Source organism: Bufo gargarizans, chromosome 2 (genome assembly GCF_014858855.1).
Source record: "Bufo gargarizans isolate SCDJY-AF-19 chromosome 2, ASM1485885v1, whole genome shotgun sequence".
Classification (NCBI taxonomy): Eukaryota; Metazoa; Chordata; class Amphibia; order Anura; family Bufonidae; genus Bufo; species Bufo gargarizans.
Window position 1 is genome coordinate 108,176,913 of NC_058081.1, and position 19,271 is coordinate 108,196,183.

The 19,271-nt window shown below is 45.2% G+C and overlaps 1 protein-coding gene across 1 annotated transcript in view; it reads left to right on the forward strand.

Annotated features, from left to right (window-relative positions):
• The window catches only part of IGDCC4 (immunoglobulin superfamily DCC subclass member 4), a 118,449-nt gene that overhangs the window by 47,646 nt on the left and 51,532 nt on the right, over positions 1–19,271 (forward strand). The window lies entirely within an intron of this gene.

The following is a 19,271-nucleotide window of genomic DNA, read 5'->3' on the forward strand; positions in this document are numbered from 1 at the left end:
TTTTGACGTATATTTCGGATCAAGGACTGCTATTTGCCGTCTGCAGGACGGGCACAAGCACGGGCGGCTTACGTTTGTGTGAATCAGGCCTTCTAAAAAGGTATCATACATCTTAATAGTAATGCATCTTGATGCTTGATTATGGATCAGAAACCAGATAGGCTCTGAATCTCTACCGGGCGGATGAGAAGAGGAGCGGAGCGGGGCGCTGGATATCATTGTCTCCTAGCAACTGCAGGCGATGGTTAAAAATAGGAAAACTGTATATGAATAAGGTAAAGTGCCTGGAACAAGCATTAATATTGTATTGTGGGCTTATTTTTATTATTACTGCTACTATTATTACTATTATTTTTGTCCGGTGCTGGTAAGATGTTTATAGTTTTACAGAAAATCTCTAAAAATGTACTGTTCATCTTCCACAAAATCAGCCCCATCTTCTTTATCGACCTCCTCGCTGACAAGGACACACTTGCAGGTATTCAGTCTAACAGAATTTTGCACTGTGGTTGATGGAATATTGATTGCATTCAGAAGACCCAAACTAGATATTTTGTAATTTAAAATAGGATATATATATAGCAGAAACATATTCCACAGCGCTGCTGACGGGCTGTCATAACTCTCATCAATCCCCGTGCACACTTATAAGAGAGGCAGTTAAAGGGCATCTGTCAGCAGGTTTGTACCTATTACATTGGCTGACCTGTTACGTGTACGCTTGGCAGCTGAAGGCACCTGTGTTGGTCCCATGTTCCTATGTGTCCGATTGCTGAGAAAAATGATGTTTTATTATATGCAAATGAGCCTCTAGGAGCAACAGGGGCGTTACTGTTACTCCTAAAGCCTCTCCTCTCTCTGCAACTGCCGCGTCCTCTGCACTTTGATAGACAGGGCCGCGCAGTGTAAACATCATCATGCCTGGTCTGATCAATCAAAGTGAAAAGGGCACGGCAGTTTCAGAGAAAGCAGAGCCTCTAGGTGTAACGGCAACGTCCTCATTGCTCCCAGAGGCCCATTTGCATATATTAAACATCACGTTTCTCAGCAATGTGGGCACATATGAACATGGGACCAACACAGATGCCTTCAGCTGCCAAGTGCACATGTAACAGATCAGGTACAAATCTGCTGACAGATAGCCTTTAACTACACTTAAAGGTGTTTTCCTATCTCAGACAATGGGGGTACATCTCTAGGATATGCACCCATTGTCTGATAGGTGCGGGTCCCACCTACATTGAAAATAGAGCCCCGAACGTTGTGGTGCTGGCTTGACTATTTCTGTTGGCCCCATAGAAATCAATGGGAACGGTGGCTGTGCAAGCGCAGTGCACTCCCATTCACTACTATGGGGAGAGCGCTGGGTGGTGGGCAGACCTGGTGAAATCCCAGGCCAACACTTTGCCCTCTCCGTTCTCGGTGTAGGTGCAGGTCCCAGAGGTGGGACCTGCATCTATCAGACAATGGGAGCATATCCTTGTCTCAGATCGGAAAACCCCTTTAAGCCTTTGGAGTGTTGAAAGAACCATAGTACCTGAGAAAAGCCACATGAACACGGGGAGAACATACAAGTTGTATGCAAATTGAAAGTCTGGTTGGGGTGCCTCTGATTTAAAATGTTTTTCTGGTAAAAATTAACACCTTAGTGACTGCCCGCTATCTTTTGATGACATGTCTTTGACATTGCTACAATTGAGGGGGGTTAAGAGCTGTTGGCGCTCTCCTGCGCTGAGAACCGGCTGTTACTAACAGGTTCCTGCTTCTTCACTGGGGTCGGAGCATCGATCCCAGCTGTTAACCCCATACCAGGGACTCCCCCTTGCAATTGGTTAACCAAGTATCCTAGTGACCCAATCAAAGACAGGGGGAGTCATTGCAGTCAGCCCTGAGGACCTATGAAGGACCCCAGGGCTGTCTGCACTGTAAGCCTGCTGTTAGGGCACACTAGTGGTGCCCTGCCAGGACACAAAGTATAATGTATTAGCACACAAGAGTATGCTAATTCATTATAAATTTGAAACAATGTTATGAAATAATAATCCTATAATGTTTTAAAGGATGTAATAGAAAATAAAAAATCCCCCCCCCCCCAAAAAAATAAAAATAAATCACAATTATTTAGTGTAACAAACATTGTATACACATTAAATAAAAATGAAAACCTGAAGATTTTGATTATTAGGTTATTTCGTGTGAAACAAAGAAATAGAAATAAATAAAAAAACAATGGCAAAAATCACTTTTTTCTTTATTTCAGCAAAAATAAATTGATATAAATTACACCGTCATTTATATATATTCCCAAACAACTTAAAAAAATATTAGCATTGCTCCTGCATAGAACAAGGCATCAGACAGCCTGGTCATTAAGGGGTTAAAATAAAATGGGGCAGGACATGTTAAATGAATCATCACTCCACTGATCCCCCGCTCACTCTCTCCGTCACTGTCTGAGCTGGATCCCTGTTAAGGCCAGTGATTGGCTGAGTGGGCCGATCTCAACATGGCGAACCACAACAGGAAGTGCAGAGAGACCGGGACAGCGATAACAATGTGTGAGCAGGATTTCATCTACATCCTACATACAGCGCTAACACTAGTTCCTTATGCACGCTTATGTAAACAGGCTTTTAATTTCCGCAATGCATCTACACCAAAACTAAAAGATGTCCAACTAGGCCTGTTCAAAAATGATCTTATAATTTTGTGTATACAGCTCCTATGCAGGCCTGTGAGTTTCTGTGGTTACAGAGTGCCAGCAAACCTTGCTCATCCTTCTGAACTTTTGTCTTTCATCGACAACTTCTCCTACATCCGGTCTATACCCCCAATTCTACAGTAGGTTATATAGAGGATAAAATTTGTGCACCCCTGAATGCAATTTAGATGCTTTGGGTAACTGAAAAAACAATTCCCAAAGAGCACTCTTGGAAGGAATCCCAATTATTATTTATTATTAAAGCACAATTTATTCCATAGTGCTGTACATATAAGGGGTGCACATACATAATACAGACAATTGCACTAAGCATGAACAAGATGAGTTACAAACTAGTACAGAAGGAGAGAGGGCCCTGCCCGTGAGGGCTTACAATCTACATGGTATGGGAGAAGGCAGGGGCGGACTGGGGCGGGGGGCAGGGAGGCAATTGCCCCCCAGGCCTCCCTAAATAAACGGCCGCTGGGCCGCCCGTCTAAAAAAAAAAATTTTTTTTTTATTATTCTTCAGGGCCGCACCGCCGATCACCACAGGCGGCGCGGCCCTGGATGTAATTGCGGCCGCTGTGTGCTGTGGGGCAGGGGAGGGAGAGGCGTGTCCCTCCCCTGTTCTTCTGATAGGCTGCAGGCATTAGTGCCTGCGGCCTATCAGAGGCCGGCTCAGGAAGCGCGATGACGTCATTATCATCGCGACGCCTGAGCCGGCAGCACACGCTGCTGATGGAGGTAAGTATTTTTTTATTATTTTTTCTTCTTTGCGGAGATCTGTCACTATGGGGGGGGGGGGCGGAGATCTGTCACTATGGGGGGGAGATCTGTCACTATGGGGGGGAGATCTGGCAGTATGGGGTGCACTATAAGGGGAGCTGGCACTATGGGGCGCACTATAGGGGGAGCTGGCACTATGGGGGGCACTATAAGGGGAGCTGGCACTATGGGGCGCACTATAGGGGGAGCTGGCACTATGGGGGGCACTGTAGGGGGAGCTGGCACTATGGGGGGGCCTATAGGGGGAGCTGGCACTATGGGGGGAGGGCTTATAGGGGGAGCTGGCACTATGGGGGGGCCTATAGGAGGAGCTGGCACTATGGGGGGCCTATAGGAGGAGCTGGCACTATGGGAGGGTACTATAGGGGGAGCTGGCACTATGGGGGGTACTATAGGGGGAGCTGGCACTATGGGGTGCACTATAGGGGGAGCTGGCACTATGGGGCGCACTATAGGGGGAGCTGGCACTATGGGGGGCACTGTAGGGGGAGCTGGCACTATGGGGGGGTACTATAGGGGGAGCTGGCACTATGGGGGGGTACTATAGGGGGAGCTGGCACTATGGGGGGTACTATAGGGGGAGCTGGCACTATGGGGGGGACTATAGGGGGAGCTGGCACTATGGGGTGCACTATAGGGGGAGCTGGCACTATGGGGTGCACTGTAGGGGGAGCTGGCACTATGGGGGGCACTGTAGGGGGAGCTGGCACTATGGGGGGAGGGCTTATAGGGGGAGCTGGCACTATGGGGGGGCCTATAGGAGGAGCTGGCACTATGGGGGGGCCTATAGGAGGAGCTGGCACTATGGGGGGGTACTATAGGGGGAGCTGGCACTATGGGGGGGTACTATAGGGGGAGCTGGCACTATGGGGCGCACTATAGGGGGAGCTGGCACTATGGGGGGCACTGTAGGGGGAGCTGGCACTATGGGGGGCACTGTAGGGGGAGCTGGCACTATGGGGGGCCTATAGGGGGAGCTGGCACTATGGGGGGAGGGCTGGCACTATTGGGGGAGCTGGCACTATGGGGGCATTTCTTACTGGCACATTATGGGGGGGCACCATGGGGGAGAGGAGCACTATGGGGGTAACTGGGGGCTCTAAAGGGGCTTTTTTTTTTTATTATTGGCACATTCTGGGGGGCACTATAGGGGAGAGCAGCACTATGGGGCATCTGGTGCTACTATAGGGGCATTATTTGGGGGCACTATGGGGAAGTGGGGGCTCTAAAGGGGCCTTTTGTATTGGAACATTATGGGGGGCACTATGGCATTTGGTGGCACTAAGGGGGCATTTTTTACTGGCACATTATGGGGGAGAGGAGCACTATAGGGGCATCTGCTGGGGGCACTAAGGGGCATTTTTTTACTGGCATATTATGGGGACACTATGGGGAAGGGGGAGAGGAGCAGTATGAGGGCATTTACTGGGGCACTATATAGAGGTATTTTATACTGGCATACATTATGGGGACATTAGCTCAACTGCGGGCACTAAGCGGGGGTATTTCATGTACTGTCATATTATAGGGAAAATTAGTACTACTAGGGGGTATTATGGGGAGCTTTACTACTACTAGGGGCTATGAAGAACATGATTACTAGGGCACTATAGGGGCATTATTACTACTAAGTGTGCTCTGGCAGAGAATTATTTCTATTGGTGGGATTTTGGGGGCACCCTGGCATAGTATCAGCTTAGCACAATTATTTTTGGGGGACATTATCTTTATACTATTAGTGTCTGGGCGCAGTTATTTTTTAGAGCGCTGTGTGCCAATAATTGTTTAAGGGGGCACTATCTGTGTGGTAGTAGTATTTCCAGGCGGACTGTTTCTGCAGTATAGTATTGGGGGCATAGCGGGTACAGTATTGGGGGCACTATCTGTGTGGTAGTTTGTATTTCCAAGGGGACTGTTTCTGCAGTATAGTATTGGGGGTGGCAGGAAACTAATGTCTGTTTCTCAATCTCTGCAGAGAAGGGAGATGGCAGAAAAATCATCATGGCGGTCTGGTCTGAATGGAGAAGATGAGGAAAGAGAACGTCTACAACAAAGGTGACATCACTGGATGTAAGAGGTATGTGGTGCTATGTAGGAGAGGAGATGCTCCGGCTCCTCCTCCTGCCATTTGCAGAAGGAGGATTCAGAACTGGGTGAGGATGACGAAAGGGGGCAGCAGGCCAAGGGCGGGTGGCAGATGGTGGGGGGAACCACAGGCCTTGAGCAGGATCAGGGTAGGGAGGAGAGCGGAGGAGCTTCCTGGCTGTAGCTTGTTATATAAGCAGGCAGTGCAGCCAGGACGGCCTCCCCTCTCCGTATGATGTGTAGAGACAGGCCGCAACTATAAAATGTCAGCTGTACAGTGTGTGTTGGGAGTGGCCTATTATATGTAGGAGGGGCTTTTAATGATGGGCGGGGCTAAAAATGGGCCACTTGACTAGATTTGCCCCCCAGGACTAAGGCTGCCAGTCCTCCCCTGGGAGAAGGACACAGTAGGTGCGGGTGAAGCTGGTCATGGCAGTATAGAGGCAGCAGGGTCACTGGTTGTAGGCTTGTCTGAAGAGGTGGGTTTTCAGGTTTCTTTTGAAGGATCTCACTGTAGGTGAGAGTCTGATATGTTGGGGTAGCGAGTTCCAGAGTGTGGGGGATGCACGGGAGAAATCTTGGAGGTGATTGTGGGAAGAGGAGAGGAGAGAAGGAGGTCTTGTGAGGATCGGAGATTGTGTGTGGGGATGTATCGGGAATCAAAGTTAGTGATTTATTGTGCAAATTGAGTGTCCAAAAATTTTAAACAAAATAGAATCGGGGTAATACCCCGTATAGTATTGCTGTCGCTGATAAGTTGGTGGCGACAAGTAGTTTCAAATGTTTCGGTACAATCAATGCGTCGCTGAAGTATACAATAATCTGGAAAATGGTATAGGAGAAGAAAGAATTAATAAAAATTAATCACAGCAGAATAAGATAAAATCATAGTAAGATAACCAGAAAAGTGGAATAAAAGGATAATGCCAGACAGAAACAGCAATAGCTACAGTGGATATAAAAAGTCTACACACCCCTGTTAAAATGTCAGGTTTCTGTGATGTAAAAAAATGAGACAAAGATAAATCAATTCAGAACTTTTTCCACCTTTTAATGTGACCTATAAACTGTACAACTCCATTGAAAAACAAACTGAAATCTTTTAGGTAGAGGAAAGATAAAAATAAAATAATATGGTTGCATAAGTGTGCACACTCTTAAACTAATACTTTGTTGAAGCACCTTTTGATTTTATTACAGCACTCAGTCTTTTTGGGTATGAGTATATCAGCATGGCACATTTTGACTTGGCAAGATTTGCCCACTCTTTTTTGCAAAAACACTCCAAATCTGTAAAATTGCGAGGGCATCTCCTGTGCACAGCCCTCTTCAGATCACCCCACAGATTTTCAATCGGATTCAGGTCTGGGCTCTGGCTGGGCCACTCCAAAACTTCTGGTGAAGCCATTCCTTTTGTTAATTTGGATGTATGCTTTGGGTCGTTGTCACCACCACAATATTGGCTGAAGGATTCATCTGTAAGTGCTGCTACAATCCCGACCTATGCTTTACTATGTTTAGATGTATAAATCATCATCTTGGACAATATATAGTACTTCAGTAACAATGGTGATCTCTCCGAATACCTTCCACTATTTACTCCCCACTGATGCCAGGTTCTCAGGGTCTTATTTTAGTCTTTTAAATTCTGACACCAGATGTAATCTACCTATGTGATCCTTTTAGGAATATAGGAGGTCATTTATTATTCTCAAATATGCCTATATTAGGCATATTTCAGGCGCAGATTGCGGCACAGCGGTTAGTTGTGCCGCCATCTGCCAGGCCTAAATAGGTGTCCGTGGCAGGGAAGGGGACGGATGGGCAGGCCCGTCCCGATTACGATTTTCTACACCTGTTTTAAGGTCTTAATATAAGACAGCACAGAAGCGGTCGTACATTTAGAACTGGCGAAGGAACCGCTTAAATATGTAGAGTCCGGCGCCAGCGATGGGGTTTATTAAGGTCTTAATAAATGTGCTCCATAATACTGACTGAACATGGTTTCTTAGATCCTGGCATGTCTGACATCTGGGTCAGGATTTTATAACGAAAAATGTATTTACCTGAAATTTTTATTTCCTGTAGTCCATAGGCAGCACAACCTCATGACTGCGCAGCTATAGGATGTCCAGGAAAGGGGTATTCCCATTTCGGCTGTCCCTTCAGAATTCCCATAGAAGTGAATGGAGAGAGCTACACATGCACGGCCATCCCTCTATACTCTGCAGCCGGCAAATGAGACCTCGTTCTCAAGATAGATGGGACCCACGTCTATTGGACTCCTGTGGATATGCCATCAGTCTGAGATGGGAATACCCGTTTTGATCAGTCTTTGGACAAAATTGTCTAAGGCTGTCTAAGATTTAGACAGTGCACATTTAGACAGTCCGATTGACAGCCGGTATTTGTGCCGGATCAGGAATAACGCCAGTGCGAACATACCCTTAATCTAACTGGTGCCATATTTTTTTGTTTTTGCTTTTGTGCCCATCTACCTAAAATAATTCTTGTCATTTTTTTTTTGTTCATCAGTTAAAATGCTTATCTTGTCAAAACCACAGTGATCAGTACGGCTTCTCCAACCATTGGTGAGAAGCATTTGGCCATTAATTTCCCTGCAGTGGCTCCAAATAAATTGTATGCATGGAACAGGTCCACTAGAGTGGGATTCACTGTTATGGCGACTTAAGACATTCCTAATAATGGCCAGATCGTGAGCAGAGGGGATGAGCGATCACTACTGCGATCCGTTTTTGCCATACAGATTCATTGTTTTGCAGCGGCAGATCCCTGTTTGTACAGAATGAACTGCTGCTCAGAAACTATTATTTTGGGTGCCACATCAACAATACTTTCACCCAATGATCAAGTGCTTACCTGTTTATCGGGTGATCGCCAGCGTCTTTACACAGGGCAGTTAACCAGAGCCAGTGTTTGTACACAGCTGATTTCTTTTCTGGCTTATAGAGGGGGTCCTGAGCAGGGAAACCCACCTGTTAGGTTTGCTGTCTATGTCTGACGCTGCCCTGCTTTCCCTTGTGGATATGATACCAGCGCCACTCACTATGCTGTTGCCTAAATGCTCCAGCTTCTGTCTCACTCTGGCCTCTTAAAGGGCCAGTGCATGTGCTTCCAAGTCTTTCCCCAACTAATGGCTGGGGTCCCAGGATATTTAAGATGCCCTCTACACCTGGAGGGTGCTGAGCTTTAGGTTCCCTGGTGACCTGCAAAGGTGTTCTGATAGTCTACGACAGCACTAGACTATCAGAACATCCTGCATTTCTTTGTCTGTGCTCCAGCTTCTACCTGCCCTGCCCGTGTGTCCCAGCATTTCCAGTTTCAGTTCTGTCTTTGTTTAAGTTAACTCTGTTTGTCTCTTCCTACAATGTATTCACTCCGCCTGCCTGTTTATTTCTCGTCTGGATCTCAGAAACCTGCATTCAAGTGATTGTTCAGTTTTTGGTGCATTTTTGTATCTTGAGCTTCTGGTTGCTTGCATCATAGTTACTGACCCATGTGGATCAGCTGCCAATTACATTGGGACTATTCCAGGAGGTAGCGGTCCGGTTCTTTCCCTGCAGTGAAGACCAGATTTCTGTACAGGGGTTAAACGGTGTGTAACAGGGGAGTTCTGGAATAACACCCTTAGGGTTGGTTGGAACAGTGTGTCCACACTCGCTGATCTGTAACTTCACCTCTAGAACATAATATTACCTAATAGAGCATATGGACAGAGGTGGACATTTTTTTTAGAGGCAGGTAATCAGATGACAAATATTAATGCCCCTCCTGCTCTGTTGGAAAATGTAAAGCAAATAAAAACAGTAAAAATAGATGTGAAAAATAAAAATAATAATGTTGACATATCAAAATTCTAGAGGGTAGGCTTCCAGAGGTTAAACATCTGCCTTTGGTTGACACTGGACGCATGGGGAGGTGAAACCAGTAAAGACCTGTGATGCTGGTGCTGATGAAGTTGCTTGAGCTGAAGTTGTAGAACACAAAAGTACATTTTTTTTTGTCAGTTCAGCATCCTATCAGTACTGATGAAAACCTAATTTTGATCAATAGACCTCTGTTTTGAGGCTTTAAAGGTATTGCAGGGCTATGAAAAACTGGTGAATATATCAGCTTTTTTAAGTAGATGCAGGTCAAGGTGCAGGTCCCGGGCCTTACGCCTATGAAGGAATTCTTCATTCAGTGACCATTGAACAGAACTGGGTTTGGGCAGAGAGGCATAATTTGTCACAATAGACCTTCATTCATTCCCTCTAGGCCAATACAGTGGGACTGGTAGAACATAGACATGGTGTGACAAGGAGATCCAACTACATGTGTGGAATGGGTTAATTCAGACTTTTTTTGTCATGTAACTGGATGTTCTGGGTGCTATCAGGATGCTTATTCACACTTAATATTGTAATATAAAAAAGGAGAGACTGCAGCTGATGGATGTTGCATATTTCCAGGCTTGGCTTATTCATCTAGTGATGGACAAACTGCGGCTCTCCAGCTGTTGTAAAACTACAAATCCCATCATGCCCTGCTGTAGGCTGATAGCTGCAGGCAGACTGGGTATACTGGAAGTTGTAGATTTACAACAGCTGGAGAGCCGCAGTTTGCTCATCCCTGATCTAGGTCTACGTAGCCTTCCTGATTAATAGATGATGAATGGAAGTCATTGCATTTATTTGGTTGAGGTTGTCCACTCAGTCAGAGTAGCATTGGGATTTCCTGGACCTACAAGAAGAAATGTTTCTAAGATCCCACAGCCTATACTTTTAAGCGCATTGTAAACTTTCTTGTTATCATTGGACATATCAGTTTGGTCTTCTGGGTTGATTCACAAATAACCTATAAGTAATAGAACCGGTGGCAAGTGACTGCCTTCCACATGCGATCCAAATATGGTTGTCTTCTGCTGGATATTTGGAACTCATTACTATATCAGAGCTTAAACCCATCAGAGAATCCACTGGTATTATGGTGGGCTAGTCTGATCTATTGTTGGGTTTTCCTTATCAAAGGGTTTGGCCTGCATTCAACATTAACCTCCTCACGACCGCCGTACGCAGGATTGCGTCTTCTCGGCGGTCGTGTAGCTCTGGGTGGACGCGCCGGTGCGTCCTCTCGCGAGACGCGAGATTTCCGGGTAAGCCGGCCCGCGCATGCGCATCGCGGGCCGGCAAAATTCAAAGAAGAAGTTCGTCATCAACCTGCCGGCCACGATCATTGGCTGGCAGGTTGATGATTTTCAAAAAAAACAATCAGAAGACACATAACCCATCATATTAGTAAATATGATGGGGTTATATGGCTGCTGTGCTCCTCTGCTCCTTCTTTTGGTCGGTTGGTTCCAGCAGAGGAGCAGAGGAGCACATCATCACTGTGAGTACCCACTACACTACACTTAGCCCCCAGATCACCTCCCAGCACCCAATTAACCCTTTGATCACCCCTTCTTGCCCCTGTCAATCACTAGTGAAAAGGAAAAAAGTGATCAGTGCAAACTGTCACTTTTTTTTTTTCACTGGTATTGACCGTTAGGTTTTAGGTATAGTTTAGGCCCCTTGGTTAGGTAGTTTAGGGATCGGTTAGTGCCCAGCCCACCGCACCGCAGTCCGTTATTCGCTGATTAGCGTATCGCTAATCAGCATTTGTACTTTTATAGTATCTGAAAGTGATCAAAACTGATCACGGTCAGATCTATAATTGTATTAGTGTCACTTTAGTTCGCCCTCCACCCAAAACGCAGTGTTTGCCCGATCAGGCCTGATCGGTCGCCCACACGTGCGTTCGCCCACGCCCGCCCCACCGCAGTGACAAAAAAATATATATTTTTTGATCACTGCACATTCACTTTACACGCACTGCGGTGATAAAAAAATCAGTTTTGATATTTTTTATCAACCGCAGCGGCCTCCGGTACTTTGCTAGCCTCCCCTTTGTAAGACAGGCTTGCTTTTTTTTTCTTGGGTAGTCTCAGGGAATACCCCTAAATTTAGTTGCCCAAATGTCTAACAGGGGGTATTCCTCTGAAGAGGCCTACAGGCTTCTGACCCAGTCGGATGAGGAGTGGGAACCCTCATCTGATGAATCCAGCGGGTCAGAATACGAACCTGTAGAAAGCAGTGGCTCTCTGACCCAAAGTTCGGACGAGGAGGTTGAGGTCCCTGATAGCACCAGGCGTACCCGGCCCCGTGTCGCTAGACCGCAGGTTGCGCAGGATCCGCTTCAAGAGCAGCAGAGTGGGGCTCGTGCTGTCGGATTACGTGGTGAGGCATACACCAGCAGCCCAGCCCTTCCTGGACCTAGTACCAGCACTGCCGTACAACCTGGTGAAGTAGCGAGCACCAGAAGGGCAGTTGAAGCTGGTACGGTGGCACGTGCAGTAGTGACCCCGTCGCAGCCACTGCAAAGACGTGCCCGTAGAGCCCCTAGAATCCCAGAGGTGCTGGCAAACCCTGATTGGCAGTCCCCAACTTCAGCCGCACCTGTAGTTTTCCCTTTCACTGCCCAGTCGAGTTCGGGTTGAGACAGCTCAGATCGGTTCGGCCCTGGGATTTTTTGAGCTGTTCTTGACTGCGGAGCTCTTAGACATAGTTGTGGCCGAAACAAACAGGTATGCCACACAATTTATAACCGCTAACCCGGGAAGCTCTTATGCCCATTCTTTCCGGTGGAAACCAGTCCAAGTTTCCGAAATTAAAACTTTTCTGGGCCTCCTCCTCAACATGGGTCTAACTAAAAAGCATGAATTGCGGTCATATTGGTCCACGAACCCAATTCATCACATGCCCATGTTCTCTGCTGCTATGTCCAGGACACGATTTGAGACCATCCTGCGTTTCCTGCACTTTAGTGATAACAGCACCTCCCGTCCCAGAGGCCACCCTGCTTTTGACCGGCTCCACAAAATTCGGCCCCTCATAGACCATTTCAACCTGAAATTTGCAGATTTGTATACCCCTGAGCAAAACATCTGCATAGACGAGTCCCTGATACATTTTACCGGGCGCCTTGGCTTCAAACAATACATCCCAAGCAAGCGCGCCCGGTATGGGGTCAAATTGTATAAGCTCTGTGAAAGGGCCACAGGCTATACCCACAAATTTCGGATCTATGAGGGAAAAGATCAGACCCTGGAGCCGGTCGGTTGCCCTGACTACCTGGGGAGCAGTGGGAAGACAGTTTGGGACTTGGTGTCACCCTTATTCGGCAAGGGGTACCATCTTTATGTGGACAATTTTTACACAAGTGTGGCCCTCTTTAGGCATTTGTTTCTAGAACGGATTGGCGCCTCTGGTACCGCGCGAACTAGTCGCTCGGGCTTCCCCCAACGGCTCGTTACCACCCGTCTTGCAAGGGGGCAGAGGGCCGAACTGTGTAACGAAGAACTGCTCGTGGTGAAATGGAGAGACAAGCGTGACGTTTACATGCTCTCCTCCATTCATGCAGACACGACAATACAAATTGAGCGAGCAACCCGTGTCATTGAAAAGCCCCTCTCAGTCCACGACTATAACCTTCACATGGGAGGGGTGGACTTTAATGACCAGATGTTGGCTCTGTATTTAGTGTCCCGCAGAACCAGACGCTGGTATAAGAAGGTGTCTGTATATTTAATTCAATTGGCTCTGTACAATAGTTTTGTTCTCTACAGTAAGGCTGGGAGAACTGGATCCTTCCTCAAATTTCAGGAAGAGATCATCGCGAACCTCCTGTACCCAGGAGGTTCCGTGGCCCCATCCACCAGTGTAGTTAGCCGTCTACACGAGCGACATTTCCCCAGTGTCGTTCCTGGTACCTCAAACCGACCGCCACCCCGAAAAAAATGTCGTGTCTGTAGCAGGAGTGGAATAAGGCGTGACACCCGCTATTTCTGTCCTGACTGTCCTGACCACCCTGCCCTATGCTTTGGAGAGTGTTTCCGGAAGTACCACTCACAGGTACACTATTAGCATAGGGATCATCTCACCAGGACAGGCACACAGGGCTATTAGGGCCCATTCACTCACACAGCTGCTGCAAACGTCTCCTTTCACATGGGACAAAGTGCATAACGCACTTCGCCACATCTTTGGGCGATTTGCGCTCTGCACATTGACCCATGGGGAAGGAGAGGTTTGTTCTATAAAGGTAAAAAAAACAAAAAAACACCAGTAAGCAAACAGGTTAATGTTTAGTTCAAAAAGTTAAAGTTTATGTATTCTGTTCCAAAGTTAATAAAATTATTGCGTTGTGGCCTGGTTTTTTCTTTTTCTTTTTCTTTTTTTTTTTACCTTCCAGGTGGACCAACCGACGCGACCAGCTGCAGCACTGATGTGCATTCTGACAGAAGCATTGCGCTGCTGTCAGATTACACGCAAGTCAGTGTATGCGGCGCTGCAAGACGAGATTTCTACTCTGCAGTAACAGATACGTTTGCCGATGCATACGAGCTGAGGAGGAGGCGGCGTTCCTATGCTTTGGCAAACACTTTGTATATAAAAAATAAATACAAAAATCCCGGCAATGATTTATTCATCCACATCGATTGATGTGAATGGAGAAATCTGGTTTGCCAGGGCATACGAGCTAAGTGGGTATGAATGTTGGGCGGAGCTCCTATGTCCTGGCAGACGCCTTTCCCCTCCTTTTTTTTTTTTGGCAGAGATTTTTTCATCCACATTGATCGATGCGAATGAAGAAATCTGTGCCGTTCATTTTTTTCTTTCTGCCCAGAGGCTGAACGGAAAAAAAATCTCATTACCTGTATGCACAATATAAGGAGAATAGCAGAAACTCCTAATGCTGGCCATACATGTAATGATTGCGGAGACCCTCAAATGCCAGGGCAGTACAAACACCCCACAACTGACCCCATTTTGGAAAGAAGACACCCCAAGGTATTCGCTGAGGGGCATATTGAGTCCATGAAAGATTTAAATTTTTGTCCTAAGTTAGCAGAAAGTGAGACTTTGTGAGAAAAAACAAAAAAAAATTCATTTCTATGAACTCGCCATGCCCCTCATTGAATACCTTGGGGTGTCTTCTTTCCAAAGTGGGGTCACATGTGGGGTATTTATACTGCCCAGGCTTTTTAGGGGCCCTAAAGCGTGAGAAGAAGTCTGGGATCCAAATGTCTAAAAATGCCCTCCTAAAAGGAATTTGGGCACTTTTGCAGCCTAGATGCGCAAAAGTGTCACACATCTGGTATCGCCGTACTCAGGAGAAGCTGGGGAATGTGTTTTGGGGTGTCATTTTACATATACCCATGCTGGGTGAGATAAATATCTTGGTCAAATGCCAACTTTGTATAAAAAAAATGGAAAAGTTGTCTTTTGCCAAGATATTTCTCTCACCCAGCATGGTTATATGTGAAATTACACCCCAAAACACATTCCCCAACTTCTCCTGAGTACGGCGATACCAGATGTGTGACACTTTTTTGCAGCCAAGGTGGGCAAAGGGGCACATATTCCAAAGTGCACCTTTCAGATTTTGCTGGTCATTTTTTACACATTTTGATTGCAAAGTACTTCTCACACATTAGGGCCCCTAAATTGCCAGGGCAGTATAACTACGCCACAAGTGACCCCATTTTGGAAAGAAGACACCCCAAGGTATTCTGTGAGGGGCATGGCGAGTTCCTAGAATTTTTTATTTTTTGTCGCAAGTTAGTGGAATATGAGACTTTGTAAGGAAAAAAAATAAAATAAAATAAATCATCATTTTGCGCTAACTTGTGACAAAAAATAAAAAATTCGAGGAACTCGCCATGCCCCTCAGGGAATACCTTGGGGTGTCTTCTTTCCAAAATGGGGTCACTTGTGGGGTAGTTATACTGCCCTGGCAATTTAGGGGCCCAAATGTGTGAGAAGTACTTTGCAATCAAAATGTGTAAAAAATGACCAGCGAAATCCGAAAGGTGCACTTTGGAATATGTGCCCCTTTGCCCACCTTGGCTGCAAAAAAGTGTCACACATCTGGTATTGCCGTACTCAGGAGAAGTTGGGCAATATGTTTTGGGGTGTCATTTTACATATACCCATGCTGGGTGAGAGAAATATCTTGGCAAAAACAACTTTTCCCATTTTTTTATACAAAGTTGGCATTTGACCAAGATATTTTTCTCACCCAGCATGGGTATATGTAAAATGACACCCCAAAACACATTGCCCAACTTCTCCTGAGTACGGCGATACCAGATGTGTGACACTTTTTTGCAGCCAAGGTGGGCAAAGGGGCACATATTCCAAAGTGCACCTTTCGGATTTCACCGGCCATTTTTTACACATTTTGATTGCAAAGTTCTTCTCACACATTTGGGCCCCTAAATTGCCAGGGCAGTATAACTACCCCACAAGTGACCCCATTTTGGAAAGAAGACACCCCAAGGTATTCCCTGAGGGGCATGGCGAGTTCCTCGAATTTTTTATTTTTTGTCACAAGTTAGCGCAAAATGATGATTTATTTTATTTTATTTTTTTTCCTTACAAAGTCTCATATTCCACTAACTTGCGACAAAAAATAAAAAATTCTAGGAACTCGCCATGCCCCTCACAGAATACCTTGGGGTGTCTTCTTTCCAAAATGGGGTCACTTGTGGCGTAGTTATACTGCCCTGGCAATTTAGGGGCCCTAATGTGTGAGAAGTACTTTGCAATCAAAATGTGTAAAAAATGACCAGCGAAATCCGAAAGGTGCACTTTGGAATATGTGCCCCTTTGCCCACCTTGGCAGCAAAAAAGTGTGACACATCTGGTATCGCCGTACTCAGGAGAAGTTGGGGAATGTGTTTTGGGGTGTCATTTTACATATACCCATGCTGGCTGAGAAAAATATCTTGGTCAAATGCCAACTTTGTATAAAAAAAATGGGAAAAGTTGTCTTTTGCCAAGATATTTCTCTCACCCAGCATGGGTATATGTAAAATGACACCCCAAAACACATTCCCCGACTTCTCCTGAGTACGGCGATACCAGATGTGTCACACTTTTTTGCAGCCTAGGTGGGCAAAGGGGCACATATTCCAAAGTGCACCTTTCGGATTTCACCGGTCATTTTTTACAGATTTTGATTGCAAACTACTTCTCACACATATGGGCCCCTAAATTGCCAGGGCAGTATAACTACGCCACAAGTGACCCCATTTTGGAAAGAAGACACCCCAAGGTATTCTGTGAGGGGCATGGTGAGTTCCTAGAATTTGTTATTTTTTGTCGCAAGTTAGTGGAATATGAGACATTGTAAGAAAAAAAATAAAAATAATCATCAATTTCCGCTAACTTGTGACAAAAAATAAAAAGTTCTATGAACTCACTATGCCCATCAGCGAATACCTTAGGGTGTCTACTTTCCGAAATGGGGTCATTTGTGGGGTTTTTCTACTGTTTGGGCATTGTAGAACCTCAGGAATCATGACAGGTGCTCAGAAAGTCAGAGCTGTTTCAAAAATCGGAAATTCACATTTTTGTACCATAGTGTGTAAACGCTATAACTTTTACCCAAACCATTTTTTTTTTTTTGCCCAAACATTTTTTTTTATCAAAGACATGTAGAACAATAAATTTGGCGAAAAATTTATATATGGATGTCGTTTTTTTTTGCAAAATTTTACAGCTGAAAGTGAAAAATTACATTTTTTTGCAAAAAAATCGTTAAATTTTGATTAATAACAAAAAAATGTAAAAATGGCAGCAGCAATAAAATACCACCAAATGAAAGCTCTATTAGTGAGAAGAAAAGGAGGTAAAATTCATTTGGGTGGTAAGTTGCATGACCGAGCGATAAACGATGAAAGTAGTGTAGTGCCGAAGTGTAAAAAGTGCTCTGGTCATGAAGGGGGTTTCAGCTAGCGGGGTTGAAGTGGTTAATAAATATATTTACAGGATAGATGATAAATGTATGATGACTGTGGGTCCGATTGCTGAAAACCCTCTCGAGAATGGGGGCCCCAAGTCCCCTGTGTGAATACAGTAGTAGTGCAGATGTGTGGCCACTATCCATTCACTTTCTAATGGGGCTGATGCAGTCTGCTCTTTCATATAAATTGGTGCATACCACCCCAATGTTGGGTGAACAAGTCCCTGTGGCTATGTTCTTCTATTAGTCTGGAGCTTTCTCTGCCCATACACCACATGTGTTCATCTAAGCCTAGTGTGAATACAGCCTTATCAGGCTTTGCTGGCTCCAGGTTCTGGCACGATATTTGGACCTAAAAGTCCAGCAGAAGAAAAGCACTTTTGGAGCCAGTCACTTGCCACGAGAGTTGCTCTCTGATGAGATGATTTACAGGTAACCTATTAGGCCTGTATATTATACTGTGCCTCCATGGCTGACTGATAAAAGCTTTTCTAACCAAATATGTTCTTTGCCATGGGACATGCCCTTATTCTCTCAGACAGAAATTTCCTGGTTTTGTAATGAAGGACCATGACTTGTCATCGAACGACCTGGGAGCGAATGACACAGTTATGGAGCGTCAGTGCAGCTAACGGGGACGTGGCCGGGCTGGCTCTGTCAGTCAAAGCTAAATGGGAGCTGTTGGGTAGGGCTTACCAGCGAGACCCAGGCTTACTTGAGACCACAATTGGGGTACTTGCAATGTGATTTGAATATCAGATTACATTTCTTTTTCTGTTTAATCGCAGTGTTATGAGCCATACTTCCCAACATTGTACTTGGTAATTCAGGACATGTAAGCCAGACCCCGGGAATGCCCAAACAGGATCACCCATTTGTTGGTGTGGTTAACATAAATCCCACCCCTTTTTTTGGCGTAAGACAGACCGAATTTGCAGGGACTGTCTCTGAAAATTAGGGACAATCCCTGCATATTCAGGACTGTTGGCAACTATGTATGAACTGCATGTGCCTACAGGCTTCTAGATACCCTTGCAAGCGCTTTGAGTCACTTGGGCATTCACCAGACACACTGTTCAAGGTTTTATAGTCACTGAAGTAGAAGACAGCGTTGTAATTGGAAATTAGGTTACTTATGGTACCTAAAGGGTAATGAGAAAGTTTTAAAATCCACAGTGGCAAAATACAGTTTTTCTTTTAATTATTGCATTTTACTAATTTTGGCCTAAAAATCTTTTTTTCAATTGGTATTTATTAAAACTATTGAACAGTTAACTGTTTGTCTAGTTGTGTGAATGATACTGTCACTTTCACTTTGTGCCGTCATCTAAACCTTATCTCAAAATTACTAAAAAGTAATTAATATTTATTTGAGTCACATTTTTATCAGTAAGATACGAATTGAGGTATAATGAATGTTTAGGAGGTCAGAGATAAGGAGCCTGAGGGAACAGAGTGAAAATTCAGAGCCTGTCACTAGATAATCTCAAGGCTGTACAGAGACAGGGGTTCAACATTTTTAATAAAGACCAATTAAAAAAATGATTTTAGCTCAAAATAAGTACAATGCAATAATTTAAAAAAATTGCCCCAAAGGTGTACATAGCCTTTAAAGACCATAAAGTTTGAGTCCAGACTCAGACGTAAGACAATTACACTGCATGTAACATAAAGCTAATGTATATTATACAAAATTTGTAGCATAACAATAAGGTAAAAAGAAAATCAAAATAAGAAAAGGCCTGACTAGATGGACCAAGAGCACTTTTTCTGCCCTTGATCTTCTGTAGGCTACATTTTGTTCTTCTCTACAATGGTCATCCAGGATTTAGAGCATCCGCATAGTT